The sequence below is a fragment of the Triturus cristatus genome, chromosome 6 (genome assembly GCF_964204655.1).
Source record: "Triturus cristatus chromosome 6, aTriCri1.1, whole genome shotgun sequence".
Lineage (NCBI taxonomy): Eukaryota > Metazoa > Chordata > Amphibia > Caudata > Salamandridae > Triturus > Triturus cristatus.
The window spans coordinates 990,578,781-990,592,319 of record NC_140589.1 but is presented as its reverse complement, the minus strand read 5'-3'; positions in this window follow the sequence as shown (position 1 = coordinate 990,592,319).

Below are 13,539 nucleotides of genomic sequence, written 5' to 3'. Positions count from 1 at the left end.
GAGTCCTCCCGGCAGTGCCCAGACACAGGAGGGGTGGGTGTAGAGCCCTCCCAGCAGTGCCCAGACACAGGAGGGGTGGGTGTAGTGTCCTCCCAGCAGTGCCCAGACACAGGAGGGGTGGGTGCAGAGTCCTCCCAGCAGTGCCCAGACACAGGAGGGGTGGGTGCAGAGTCCTCCCAGCAGTGCCCAGACACAGGAGGGGTGGGTGCCTATCACTCCCAGCAGTGCCCAGACACAGGAGGGGTGGGTGCAGAGTCCTCCCAGCAGTGCCCAGACGCAGGAGGGGTGGGTGCCTATCACTCCCAGCAGTGCCCAGACACAGGAGGGGTGGGTGTAGAGTCCTCCCATCAGTGCCCAGAAACAGGAGGGGTGGGTGTAGAGTCCTCCCAGCAGTGCCCAGACACAGGAGGGGTGGGTGCCTATCACTCCCAGCAGTGCCCAGACACAGGAGGGGTGGGTGCAGAGTCCTCCCAGCAGTGCCCAGACGCAGGAGGGGTGGGTGCCTATCACTCCCAGCAGTGCCCAGACACAGGGGGGGGGTGGGTGTAGAGTCCTCCCAGCAGTGCCCAGAAACAGGAGGGGTGGGTGTAGAGTCCTCCCAGCAGTGCCCAGACACAGGAGGGGTGGGTGTAGAGTCCACCCAGCAGTGCCCAGAAACAGTAGGGGTGGGTGTAGAGTCCTCCCAGCAGTGCCCAGACACAGGAGGGGTGGGTGCAGAGTCCTCCCAGCAGTGCCCAGACACAGGAGGGGTGGGTGTAGAGTCCTCCCAGCAGTGCCCAGAAACAGGAGGGGTGGGTGTAGAGTCCTCCCAGCAGTGCCCAGACACAGGAGGGGTGGGTGTAGAGTCCTCCCAGCAGTGCCCATGGAACGCAAAGGGTGGAGTACCCACAGATACAATGCCCACAAATGTCAGTCAGGTGCACAAAGACCCTGCAGTACATGTACCACATGTGTGCGAGGCTGGGAGTACACACATGCATAGCACCTATTAGAGAACATGTCCACATGAAGTCATTTCAACAGTCTACATACACAAGTACAGTGACCACCAAGGATGCCACGAATGATGCAGGTGGAGACATCGCTCAGCATGCATGTGCAAAGTTGAAGGAGTCCGTCACACACCCAGCTGAGCTCAGCACCACATATTGGAAACACCCTGCAGGGAAGATGTCAGGTTACACAGAGGAAGGAACACACCTTGGGACGATATCACCATGCAGTAACTGCTTACATGAACAAAGTAATTTAGCCAACAGCTTGTGATGGCACACAGATACCAGGGTCCACCCTATGACCAGCACAAGACTACATTTCCCACACACCCAACACATCATCACCACCCAAAATCATGGAGCAGGTCCACCAACAGCAATACCAGATAAACAGTAGTGTTCCATGGAAAAAACAAATTGCTTTATTCAGCAGGATGTCAGTAAGAATCATCATAAATGTCAATATATACAAGGTCCATAGGGCAGTCCATGACTCAAATCCGGATGGGGACACAGTGGGACGTGTGTCCCCTAGCTTGCCTGCACAGTCAGACTCCTTTGTCTTCCACGGGGGGAGCATCATGTTGGGGGGAAGGACCAGGCACCGCAGGGACAGGAGGAGCAAGGGTAGGTGTGGTGGGTGCAGGGACGGACAACTCCAACACAGGGGGTGGGGCAGCGCCAAAGGTGGATTGGAGCACAGCGCTACACACTACTGCCAGGTCGCCCAGTGTCTCCCCTTCACCCAAAGGAACCACAGGCCCCAAGGAGGGGGGGGTCACAGGGATGGGTCGCAGCGCTACCCGGGGAGGGTGTGGACAGGAGGGGGGACTCAACCACCCTGTCCGGGGACTCCTTTGACCGCTTGCGGGGTGGTGTCACTGTGGGGCTCAGGGACAGAGCAGCCATGAAGGAGTCTTTGCTGGATTTGTGGCCAGGAGAGCTGAGGGGAGTGGATTTGGAGGGAGTGGATTTTTGAGAATGCGGGCTCCCACTCTGGCTGCGTGTCTTACGTTTTCCCCCCGACCCAGTGGGTGTGCCTACTTCACCCTGTGTGTGTGTGCCAGGAGGTGTGCGCTTGTCCTTCCCTGCTGGTGTGGTGCCTGTGTCTGGTGGGGTGTGTGCATGCTGATGTCTGGGTGTACGTGGGACAGGCATGGGAGTGGGAAGTGTGGATGGGGCATGGGTAGGGCGTGGGACGAAGTGCTGCAGGAGACCCACTGCTGCAGTCAGTGTCGAGTCAATAGACCGCAGCAAGTTGCGTTGGTCAGCCTGCGATGCTGAAATGCCCTCCAAGTATGCCTCCATGTTGTTGAGCACTCAGCTGTGGCCATGGAGGACATTAAGCATCACAGCCTGACCAACCTGCAACTGCCGCAGGATGTCCACAGACTCGGCATTGGTGGCAGCAGTGGAGACAGGGGCAGGGGGTGCGGTGCCTGGCAGGAAGGAGACACGTGGTGACCTAGCACGCCGGGAAGGGACACAAGCAAGTGGGAGGCCGCTGATGGCAATGGAGGGGGCGGGGAGAGATGTTGTGCTGCTGTCTGCTGTTGGAGCAGCCTCCGCCCACTCGGAGAGCTCAGCCTCGGACCCGTCAGCTTCATATTCTGTGGTGGCAGTGGACAGGTCCTCCGGCTCACTCCCCTCGGCCTCAGTTCCACTCGATGTGCCAGCTAAGATGTCACTGCTGGCACTGGTGCCCGGTCCCTCCGCACGGTCCGTGCCGGTGTCTCCATCCGTGTCCCCCGACGATGCTGTTGGCAAGGTGAAGAAACAGGAATTAATCACACACCTGTATACATATGTCACATGAGTCAAATCTATATCGGTTACAGTGCATTGTCTGAAAAGAAAGATGAGTAACATCTACAATACAAGGTACATATATAGGCCCTGCAACACACAGTTGGTTCACCCACCATGCCACTGAGAAACTATGGAGAGCATGACACATTTGCAAATGACATGATATGGATTTGGACAGAGGAGCCAGGCTCTGGGGACAATCCAGCACTGCATCTGCACCACACAGCGTTGCCGTAACTAGGGATGAGCAGGGACCATCTCCATGAACTTGAGGCACATGCTGCAAAGGTAATACTTAAAGACATGTACAACATGAATGGGTCACTGCACCTTGAGTGTATGTCCAGACAAACATCACACACTGGCCAGACCGAGCAATGAGATTTCAGGTGTCGACATGTAGGCCTTGCCCGCACCAACCACCCCCTACATGAGACAATATGATGAGACACAGGAAGCACTTGCATCTCTTAGTCTGGGAGAAATACACATGGGCTGCAAGAAACCCATATTGGACCCAAAATACCCCATGTGCGCCTGTACAACGATCTCATTTACAAATGGCCATCATCAGATAATTGTAACAAGACACACAGGCACTGGCCACCGTGAGTATGAACGCGGAAAATTAGGTCAGGCTGTACAGTGGACACTTGTAGAACACGTTACGTAAATATACATGGTGCCAGGGGACAATGGCACAGAGCACATCCTATGCTGTAGACACTGGGAGTGTCCACATATTGTGATGACACACATGATACCTAGCAAAATATGCCCCAGGGGACAGTAGTGGCCACAATATTCCATGGTCCTGAATGGTAATGACTGCAACACAGGCCACATCCCTGCACTCTGCGTATCGCACACTCATGCACATCATGTCACAGGCCACAGCATAGGACATGCTTGCTGTAAGGCATTACACTTCAGAGACATTCTCCTATGTCTGACTCAGCATCAGTGTCAATTGACACGGACCCCACAAGTACTGAACTGGACAGGGCACAGGCAAGGTCCCAAAACCTGTTACACACCACCCCCACACATGATGCTGCAAGCATTGGTCACGTGGATAAACTGCCAGCCCAGATGACCTTGTGAAAGAGTGACTACACACAGACCAGGGAACACATGGCAAGGAGGGGAATGGAGGAAGGACAGCACCACTATACTGTGGGTGACAGGACCTGCACCGCACATTTAAACACTGGCAGTGTATCCATGCAACTGCGCACTTACAAATGCTGGTGACACACAACAAACACACATGTACCTACCCCCTTCCTGCTGCTGCTTCTCCCGTAAGCGCCTGTCCATGTCAGGAAAGACCACCGCCAGCACACGCTTGTGGATGTGGGTCAGACGGCGACGCCCATGGTTCTTAGGGCCCACAGGTGAGTCCCCAGCAGGACCCGTGCGATCCTCCGCGTCCAGCACCGGATATCCTGCCATCGTTTTCTCACCTGGGCCAGGCGCCGCTTGCGACCATCCGTCCTCCTCACGGCACTGACGGCGTCCCTCCAGATCTGCTCCTTGGCAGAGGCGCCTACCTGTGGGGTTGAAAAAGTGAGACTACATCAATACACCTGCCACATGTCACAGAGACACACATTAGAACAATTTTGCTGGTTTCAACAAGGCATAGTATGCAGCCAAAGCATTGCACCTTTGTCATAGGGACATTTTCCTCTGTGTAAGGGCAAATGCACCACGTGCCATTGAAAGTACACAGGTGGCATGAAGGGTACGACACAATAAATGATCCAGACTCACACTGTGCATCAGAAGGTACACCAGGATTATGTGCAGCACCTCAAAGCAGTCACATGCCACAGGCCACTGATGCTACCTCAGCAGATACACAGACACACACAGGCACAGGACATTCACCTGCCATTGCCAACTGCAGCTACAAACCTCACTCTGCACATGTGCCACTAGACTGGGGGGGCTCACAGGTGTGGGGCTGGCTCTGCACATCAGACACACAGCACTGCTCCCTGCTCACATCAGATGGGCAGGGTATATCCATCCCTCATGCAGCTGGGGTGCTACACTCCACATATGCACCCACCCACATGACAGGGGACTTACACACACACCGATGTCCAGGGTACGAACACATCATGTGGACACTCTCAGCACAGGTACACTGAACAAACACACATCTGTGGGTACAGTCACCTGTCACACTGGGGTGACCACAGAATCACATGAGGACTGTAGAAGCAACATTTCCAGGAGGATTAGACAGGCAGAATGTGGCATGCACCATGCAGTGATTGTCACAGTAAACACAATGCAAGTGAGGACGGCAGACATGCACCACAGCATGCTCTGGCTGGGAGACATTAGGAATTCCCCCCCTGGGACCCACCCTACAGTACAATGCATGTGTGTCACACCTGGACACAATGCCAGAAGTCACAGTCACAGAAAAGGGCCACAGTCTGTGCTAGTGGACTCAGCACTCACCTGAAACCTTGGTCGGCCATACAGCATGGGGTACTGTGGGAGGATGACATCCAGCAATGCCACATTCTCCTCCAGGGTGAAAGACTGGGCCCTCTCCACAGACCTTGACATGGTGCCAGGGAATCACGAGCAGCAGCAGTGTTGTGGAATCAAAAGATGTGCAGGCAAGTGCTCTCTCATGGGACCTGGCTGCCTTATATCTGCCTTGCTGGCCTGTTTCATGCACAGGAGTACAGAGTGATTGGTCACTCACATTTGCATCCTATGTTTCCTCCAATCCATTTAAACCTACCCCTGTGAGGGGGTTAGATTTTTTTAGAATTCAGCATGATGTCATTTCAACAACAACTTTGCAACAAAGTAGATTATTTCAAACCGACTTTTGCAGGCCACCTCATTCAACAAATTCACAGTTTATACTCGGTCTCCATGGCAACCAGCATGCATCTCTGGCTTCATACTTGTCCCTCATGTGTCCCCTATGTAATTTGGAGATTCAAACACAGGTACGGTGCGTTCCGGGGCCCTAGGGCTCCCCAAATGCATAGCAACGGGCCGTACAGGCACGTGTACGGTCCGTATCACTATGGGTGTGCTCGCGTATGCGTACCCATAGTGATACGGACCGTACACACGCGTGTACGCTCACTATCACTATGGGTGTGCTCGCGTATGCATACCCATAGTGATACGGACCGTACACACGCGTGTACGCTCACTATCATTTTGGGTGTGCTCGCGTATGCGTACCCATAGTGATACGGACCGTACACACGCCTGTACGCTCACTATCACTATGGGTGTGCTCGCGTATGCGTACCCATAGTGATACGGACCGTACACACGCCTGTACGCTCACTATCACTATGGGTGTGCTCGCGTATGCGTACCCCCAGTGATACGGACCGTACACACGCCTGTACGCTCACTATCACTATGGGTAGGCCTACGGTAGCACTCCCATAGTGATAGGGAACGTACACACGCCCTCAGAGCGAATGTACGGTGCCTTCCACACATAACAGTGGTGACAGGCAGCACACAGAAAGGAATAGAGCTGACATACTTGTCCATGGATGGACATCAAGGCATTGTCTGTGCTGTACTACATGTGTGGGGCACAGGTGTGAAAGGCTGTGATGTGGCACATTCTCCTGAGTTGCGAAGGCAATAGATGTATGATGAGATGTGTACAGATGTTATGTGTGATGGTGCACTATGTGCCAGACATGCCCTTCACTCCTTTGACATGTGTGCATGTCGTACAGAACACTTGAGATAAGCGTCACTGGCATGGCACAGTCAACAACACACGCAAGTGTCCCCTGATGCCCGCTACAGGGGTTACCACACCTGACATGTGACTACCCACGTTGCACGATGTGACTATGTCATGTATGTGTGGTGTGTTCCCATTAGCTTGATGTTGGTGTTCCCTCAAATGCATCTGCAGTTGCTGCAACCAACATGTGTCTGTGTGTAGATGACCATGGCACACTGTTACGCACACCAGGCCACATGTGGTATCGGATGTAAGGTGTGTATGTATGCATGGGACACGGAGTAGCGTAACAAGGACCTGTCTGCATCCTCTCAATGTATGTGTGGTCAGTCATGACATGTACACCTTCATGGCAAGGTGTGTGGGCTGTCCTAGTGTAATGTCATGTGACCTGTGGCTCTAGTGTTCCGCTACCTGTCTCTGCAATCAACATCCTACTTCTGCTGATATGTTGATGTATGTCACTCCTGTATTGCATCTGGCTGTTCACTTACACTGGGACACAGCTAGTCCCATGCCATGGGATGTGGAGGTTCACAATCCCCGTGTGTAGCTGGGTCTTGGTAGGAGTGTCACCTGGCAGCCATACGTGTCCAGGGCATGTAGCACATACCTGACTCCGTATGTAGCATATGTGTATTGACAGATTAACATGTGCTCAGTACATATAAATTGTTGTTGTAGTGCACTCACTCTTCCTTGTCACTTCCAAATTACTGCAGAGGGCCGCCTCTTCCCCGACCAATTCCGGACTTGGCTGACATGCGGGAGAATGACTGTATACGCTGCTACCGCTTCCCCCAACCGTTGATTGAGGAGTTGACGGCAAGGCTTGCACCACACCTGCAACTGCTGCACAGGTATCCTACGGCACTGACACCCAAGCTGAAGGTAATGGCAGCCCTACATTTTTTTGCCATGGGTACCTTTCAATATACCATTGCTCATGTTGGTGGCATGTCCCAGAGCATGTTCAGCCGTGTGCTGCATGATTTTTTAGAGGCCATGTTGCTTCACCTGGATGAGTTCATCCATTTCCCAACTCCTGAACAGTTGACAGGTGTCAAGCGTGGATTCTATGCCCTGGGAGGGATGCCCCATGTCATTGGGTCCATAGATGGTACACATGTAGCTTTGGTACCACCACACGCACGGGAGGTAGCGTACAGGAATCGCAAGCATTACCACTCCATCAATGCCCTTGTGGTGTGTCTGTCCAACATGGTGATTTCACATGTCTGTGCTCGTTTTCCAGGATCAGCACACAATGCCTACATCATGAGGCGTAGCAGGGTGCCTGAAATGATGACGCAGCTGCGCAACAAACGAGCATGTGTTGTTGGTGGGTACGCTCTGTCTGTCCTGTATTTTGCGTAGACTTCCAGCCCGACTGCTTCTCCTGTCCTACTTATGTCCATGTGGTTTCCATGATGAGTGTATTTCCACAGTCATAATTGTGACCTAGCATGTTGTCATCCTTATATGTGTCGAGGACATGCACATGCAAGTGGATGTGCTTTTTGTGGCTGACTTCTTGTGTGTCTCTCATCCCCAGGTACTTGCGCATGCCGTTTGCTGGTTGCATTGTTGTGGCACTGCTATTCCTCATGGACACGTCATCGTGTGCTGACTCAGCGTTACACGCACGGACAAGTTTGGAAGTCTCCTTAGGGTAAGGGATGCATCAGGGGTGTATTGGGTGTGGCAGTTGTTTACGATGTGTGCACACTGCCCCTGTCGATGTTTGGTTCCTCTGCAGACATGTTGCATCACCATGGGACACATGACATGTAGCTGGATTCACCTGAATAGATGGTCAGACTTGTTGACAGTCATCTATAATGGGATAGTGGATTGTGATGAAGGCATCAATGTGTGTAACACTGCCCTCGGACACATACGGTTTGCATTGGCTTGACATGGTGTGGGACTTCCACATCAGAGGATCAATGGTGTATGGCAGCCTCTCCGTGAGCAGCAGGGGGTGTTTAGCTGTTACCCGACACTTGTGTGCCAGTTCCATGGATATCAAGCATTTGTGGTGCAGAAGGGGGGTGCCAGTGTTGGACCCACATGTTACTCCACATGACCTGTGTATGTGTAGTCCGAGTTGCCTCTGCATTCCGGAATACATGACTAATAAAGGTGTCCTTATGCCTCCAAGGTGCCTCTTCTCAGTCAATGCTGGTGTGTTGCCACGGTGTATACGGCATGTCTGGCATGGTTTTCAGTGATAGTGGCTATGTGTCTATGTGTAGAGTAGCAAGATGCAAGCTGTTTGTCTGGGATTAGACTCTGTATTGTGCATGATGTCCATGACTGTGTGGGTATTGTGACATGTGCCATCCCCATGCATCCAACGTTGGCCAGGCCACCATTCTCTGCATCCACCTGACTCAAGCTTGCAGGACATGGTTCTGCCACCTGTCTACACATACCTGGGTGCCCCCAGGACACTCCACATGATCCCTGACCTCTGCGCATGACTGTTGCTGTACTCAATATGTCTGTCGGCACGGTTGTGCGGCCACCCCTTCAGCTGGTTGGGCCCATTACCGGTGTGTATGGTGCTCCATGTCTGTCTTGCCTAATACATTGCGACCCATGTGTGTCCTGTGCCAGACTCAGGCCCCAGGGTATGGATGGTTGAAGTCATATGAGAACTCAGGCATGGTTAGACTTTACAAGACACATGTAAGGTAATAATGCAAAATGTAGGCATCATCTCTTGATCGTGTAAATTTTTATTTGTGTTGGGGTACGTGTTGGGGGGGGGGGTATGACAAGAGGGGCTTTCCGGGTGTGTGGAATCCAAAGTTCACTGGGGGAGTTGGTATCCTTGCCATTGGAAATCATCAGAGTCCATGCCACAGTCTTTGTCAACATTGGTCAGACAGTGACCAGCAAGTCCATGTGGCAGAGAATGTCATTTGCTGATGTGCTGCTGTTGGGCCAGTGGGCCTGGTGCCAGGCCAGGTGTCCTGGGAGATGGTGCTGTTGCGCCGACCCTCACGGTCTTTTCCGTGGACGACCCGCCCTCCTGCCGGAACCCTCTGAAGCAGGCCGTGACGATGTTTGGGATACTCCGTCGGATGTATCCTCCTCCTCCTGATCCCTCCCTGTGGGTGGTGATGTTCTTCGCCTGGTGGCACAGGGAGGGTTGCCCATGTTGTCGGCTATCCGACGGAGTGAACGGTTAATTCCCGTGAGCACCGTCACGAGCTCAGCCTGTCTGTCCTCCATCCGTCCTTGGTGTCGCTGTTGACAGGCATGTTGCTCCGTATGTTGCTGGGCCTGCTGGGTCTTGATCTCCTCGAGGGTCCCCTTCATCTCGTTGAAGGTAGACACAACCTGGCTGATGCCCGTGGTGTCCTGCCGGTATGTGTCCAGGATGTTTCTTACATGGGAATATACCGGTTCCGCAGCCAACTGGTCAGGCTCGCCCCTCTGCCGTCCTCCACTCCCACCACCCCTGCCCACTTGCACCTGGCCTGCCCAGGTGGGCACATCGGGTCTCCGGGACCCCTGAGGGGTGGCATTTGCGTTGTCCCCTGCCTCCTCCTGGGTGCCCGGTACACCGTGTTCCTCCTGGTCAGCCTGGCTGCGTTGTGGTGGTGGGGCAGGGATCCTGGGTGTCTCCTGGGATGTGGCAGGAGTGGGGGTGGTGGTTGGCCCAGTTGTACCTGACGCAGGTGCTGCAGGTGGTTGGACACCAGAGGGGCCAGGTTGGTCGGGGTCGTCCACAGAGTGGTGAGAGTCGTCGCTGCCGGTGGGATCATCATCCCGCAGAGACAGGTCCTGTGAGTCTTCCCCCCCAGTGTTGGGGGGTGATCCACGACGTTGACCTGTGTGTGAGAGAGACAATGTTATTTTTGTTCCATGCAACATCCATGTTTCATTCGTTTCAAAGTTGGCACATTTCCTCTGGGTATTTGGATATGTCTTGCATTCCACTCACAGTGCACTTGTGCATGGGTATGCCCCTTGGCCACAGCTTTTGAGACTTTACCTATGTGTGACACAGTCTTACTTGCTGCGTCAATTGTGACTGCAGTCAGCAGTGGAGTGAGCAGGTGTGGCGAGCCATGCATTGGCGCCTTCCGTGTTGCACTGTACGTGGGCACATGGAGTTGTTCCACACACTTATATGATGCAGGTAGCTGGCGTTGTGCTCGTGCACAGGTTGACACGTGGCCCAGTGTTTTGCCATGGAGAAGAGAGGGGGATTCAGGCACTGGCCACCCTTGTCTACATGCACGCAGTCCACCTGCTGACGAGCAGACATTCCCACACCACCCAAGGCTGAATTGGTCTCCCTGTGTATCCCTTTCTCACTCCCTCTCTGTCCCCCTCTCCCTCCCTCCCTGTGTCAGCCTCCTCCCTCTGTCCATCTCCCTGTGTCTCCCTCCCTCTCTCTCCCCCTCTCCCTCCCTCTGTGTGTCACCCTCTGTCACCTCATCCCAGCTTCCTAGGCACACACTGTTTGCAGATCTTTGAATGGCCCTTGGCTTGTTCATGTGAGTTTGTTTCTGATCTCCAGGCACCCATTGGGTGTAGTGTCTGTGTCTGCGCTGCTGCTGTGGTGGTGTGTGCTGCCACTCTTTCACAGTGTTGGCTGTTCATTAGCTGCTGTCATGTGCAAAATGTGCCTTCACCCCCATGTCTTCATGAAAGGCGTCCGCCATTTGCAGGCAAGTCTTTCCTGTGTGGGGACACACTGTTTGTCTGGCTGTGACCTAGGCCATATGGGCAGAGGGCATTGTTGTCTGCTTCTGAGTTGCACTATGTGATTTTTGAGGCCCACACTCCCGCCATCCGGGTTACCGTGTCTTGTGTTGGTGTTTTCTGTGGCCTGTGACTTGGCATTGTCTAGCTGGGTGCATGGGGCATGGTGGCGCTAGTGGCATGTGCGTGTTTATGGAGTGTGGTTGAGTCATGCGATAGCTTTGGGGTGGTTGCGTGCATGATTGTGAGTTTGGTTGTGGATGACGTTCCCCCCATGTGAGGTGAGTTGTTTGTGTACTCACCAGGCTCTCGGAGTCCTTCTACTCCTTCCACTCCCACCAGCGGCAGTATGGCCATCACCTTCTCCTCCCAGGGATGGTAGTGTACCGGTCTGCAGGGCGGCCCTCCTCCAGTGATGTTGGCCTGGTTGTGGTCGTCGGTCATTTTGCGGCGGACCGTCCTCCGCAGATCGTACCACCTGGCTCGGCATTCATGCCTGGTCCTTCTGGTGGACGCAACAGCATTCACAGCATCGACAATCGCCTGCCACATGGCTGTTTTTTCAGAAATGCTGGTCTGTCTGACCAATGTTCCAAAGAGGTGTAGCTCGACTCTGATGATTTCGTCGACAAGGACCTCCAACTCTTGGCTAGTGAACTTTGGATTCTTGTTAGTGGGCATGGTGAGGGGTGTGGGTGTGGATGGTTGTGGGGGGTGTGGGTGTGGATGGTTGTGGGTGTGTGGGTGTGGTTGTGCAGGTGTGTGTGTGAATGCGATGAGGGTGTGTTTGTGAAGGTGGTTGTGTGAAGGTGTGCAGGTGTAAGGTGTAGTGGAGGTTGTAGTATGGTGCAGTTGTTTCTCTGTGTGGTCTGGGAGCAGTGGGTCTTTTGCAAAGGATCATGGTGTGTGTGTGTTGGGCCTTTTATTGGTCCATTGGTGGGTGTGGCTGTGTTTGAACTTTGGGTGGGCGTGTTATAAGGAGTGGTTGTGTTTTGGGCCTGTGTTTGGGAGTTTGGCAGTTGCAGGTCAGTGAATAGGTTGTATTTGTGCTTGTTCGACATGTTTTGTGGCTTTGTGTGATTCAAATGGAGTCTTCTTGTGTTGTTTTGCTTTGTCCTGGTTGTGTACGTCTGTTTTTGGCGTCTGTACGGTGCGTACATCGGCCATTTTGTTGTACAGTGCTGTCCTTGTCTCTGGCTTGGTACGACTCGTACATGCGCAATGTTGGATGAGGGTGCTGGTGTTGGGGCCTGGGGTGGGCTCCGTACTTAGACTGGTGGGGTGTGTGTTCGCTCCGTACAGACACGGGTGGGTGTACGGTCCGTCCATACACTGTTGGGGTGGGGGTACGCTCCATACATACGCGGGTGGGGGTAAGGTCCGTACATTCACTGTTGGGGTGGGGGTATGCTCCATACATACGCGGGTGAGGGTACGGTCCATACATACACTGTTGGGGTGGGGGTACGCTCCATACATACGCGGGTGAGGGTACGGTCTGTACATACACTGTTGGGGTGGGGGTATGCTCCATACATACGCGGGTGAGGGTATGGTCCGTACATACACTGTTGGGGTGGGGGTACGCTCCATACATATGCGGGTGAGGATACGGTCCGTACATACGCTGTTGGGGTGGAGTACGCTCCATACATACGTGGGTGGGGGTACGGTCTGTATAATCACTGTTGGGGTGGGGGTACGCTCCATACATACGCGGGTGAGGGTACAGTCCGTACATACACTGTTGGGGTGGGGGTACGCTCCATACATACGCGGGTGGGGGTATGGTTCGTACATTCACTGGTGTACATACGCGAGTGAGGGTATGGTCCGTACATACACTGTTGGGGTGGGGGTACGCTCCATACATACGCGGGTGAGGGTACGGTCCGTACATACACTGTTGGGGTGGGGGTACGCTCCATACATACGCGGGTGAGGGTACGGTCCGTACATAGACTGTTGGGGTGGGGGTACACTCCATACATACGCGGGTGGGGGTACGGTCCGTACATTCACTGTTGGGGTGGGGCTACGCTCCATACATACGCGGGTGGGGGTAAGGTCCGTACATTCACTGTTGGGGTGGGGGTATGCTCCATACATACGCGGGTGAGGGTATGGTCCATACATACACTGTTGGGGTGGGGGTACGCTCCATACATACGCAGGTGAGGGTACGGTCTGTACATACACTGTTGGGGTGGGGGTATGCTCCATACATACGCGGGTGAGGGTACGGTCCAT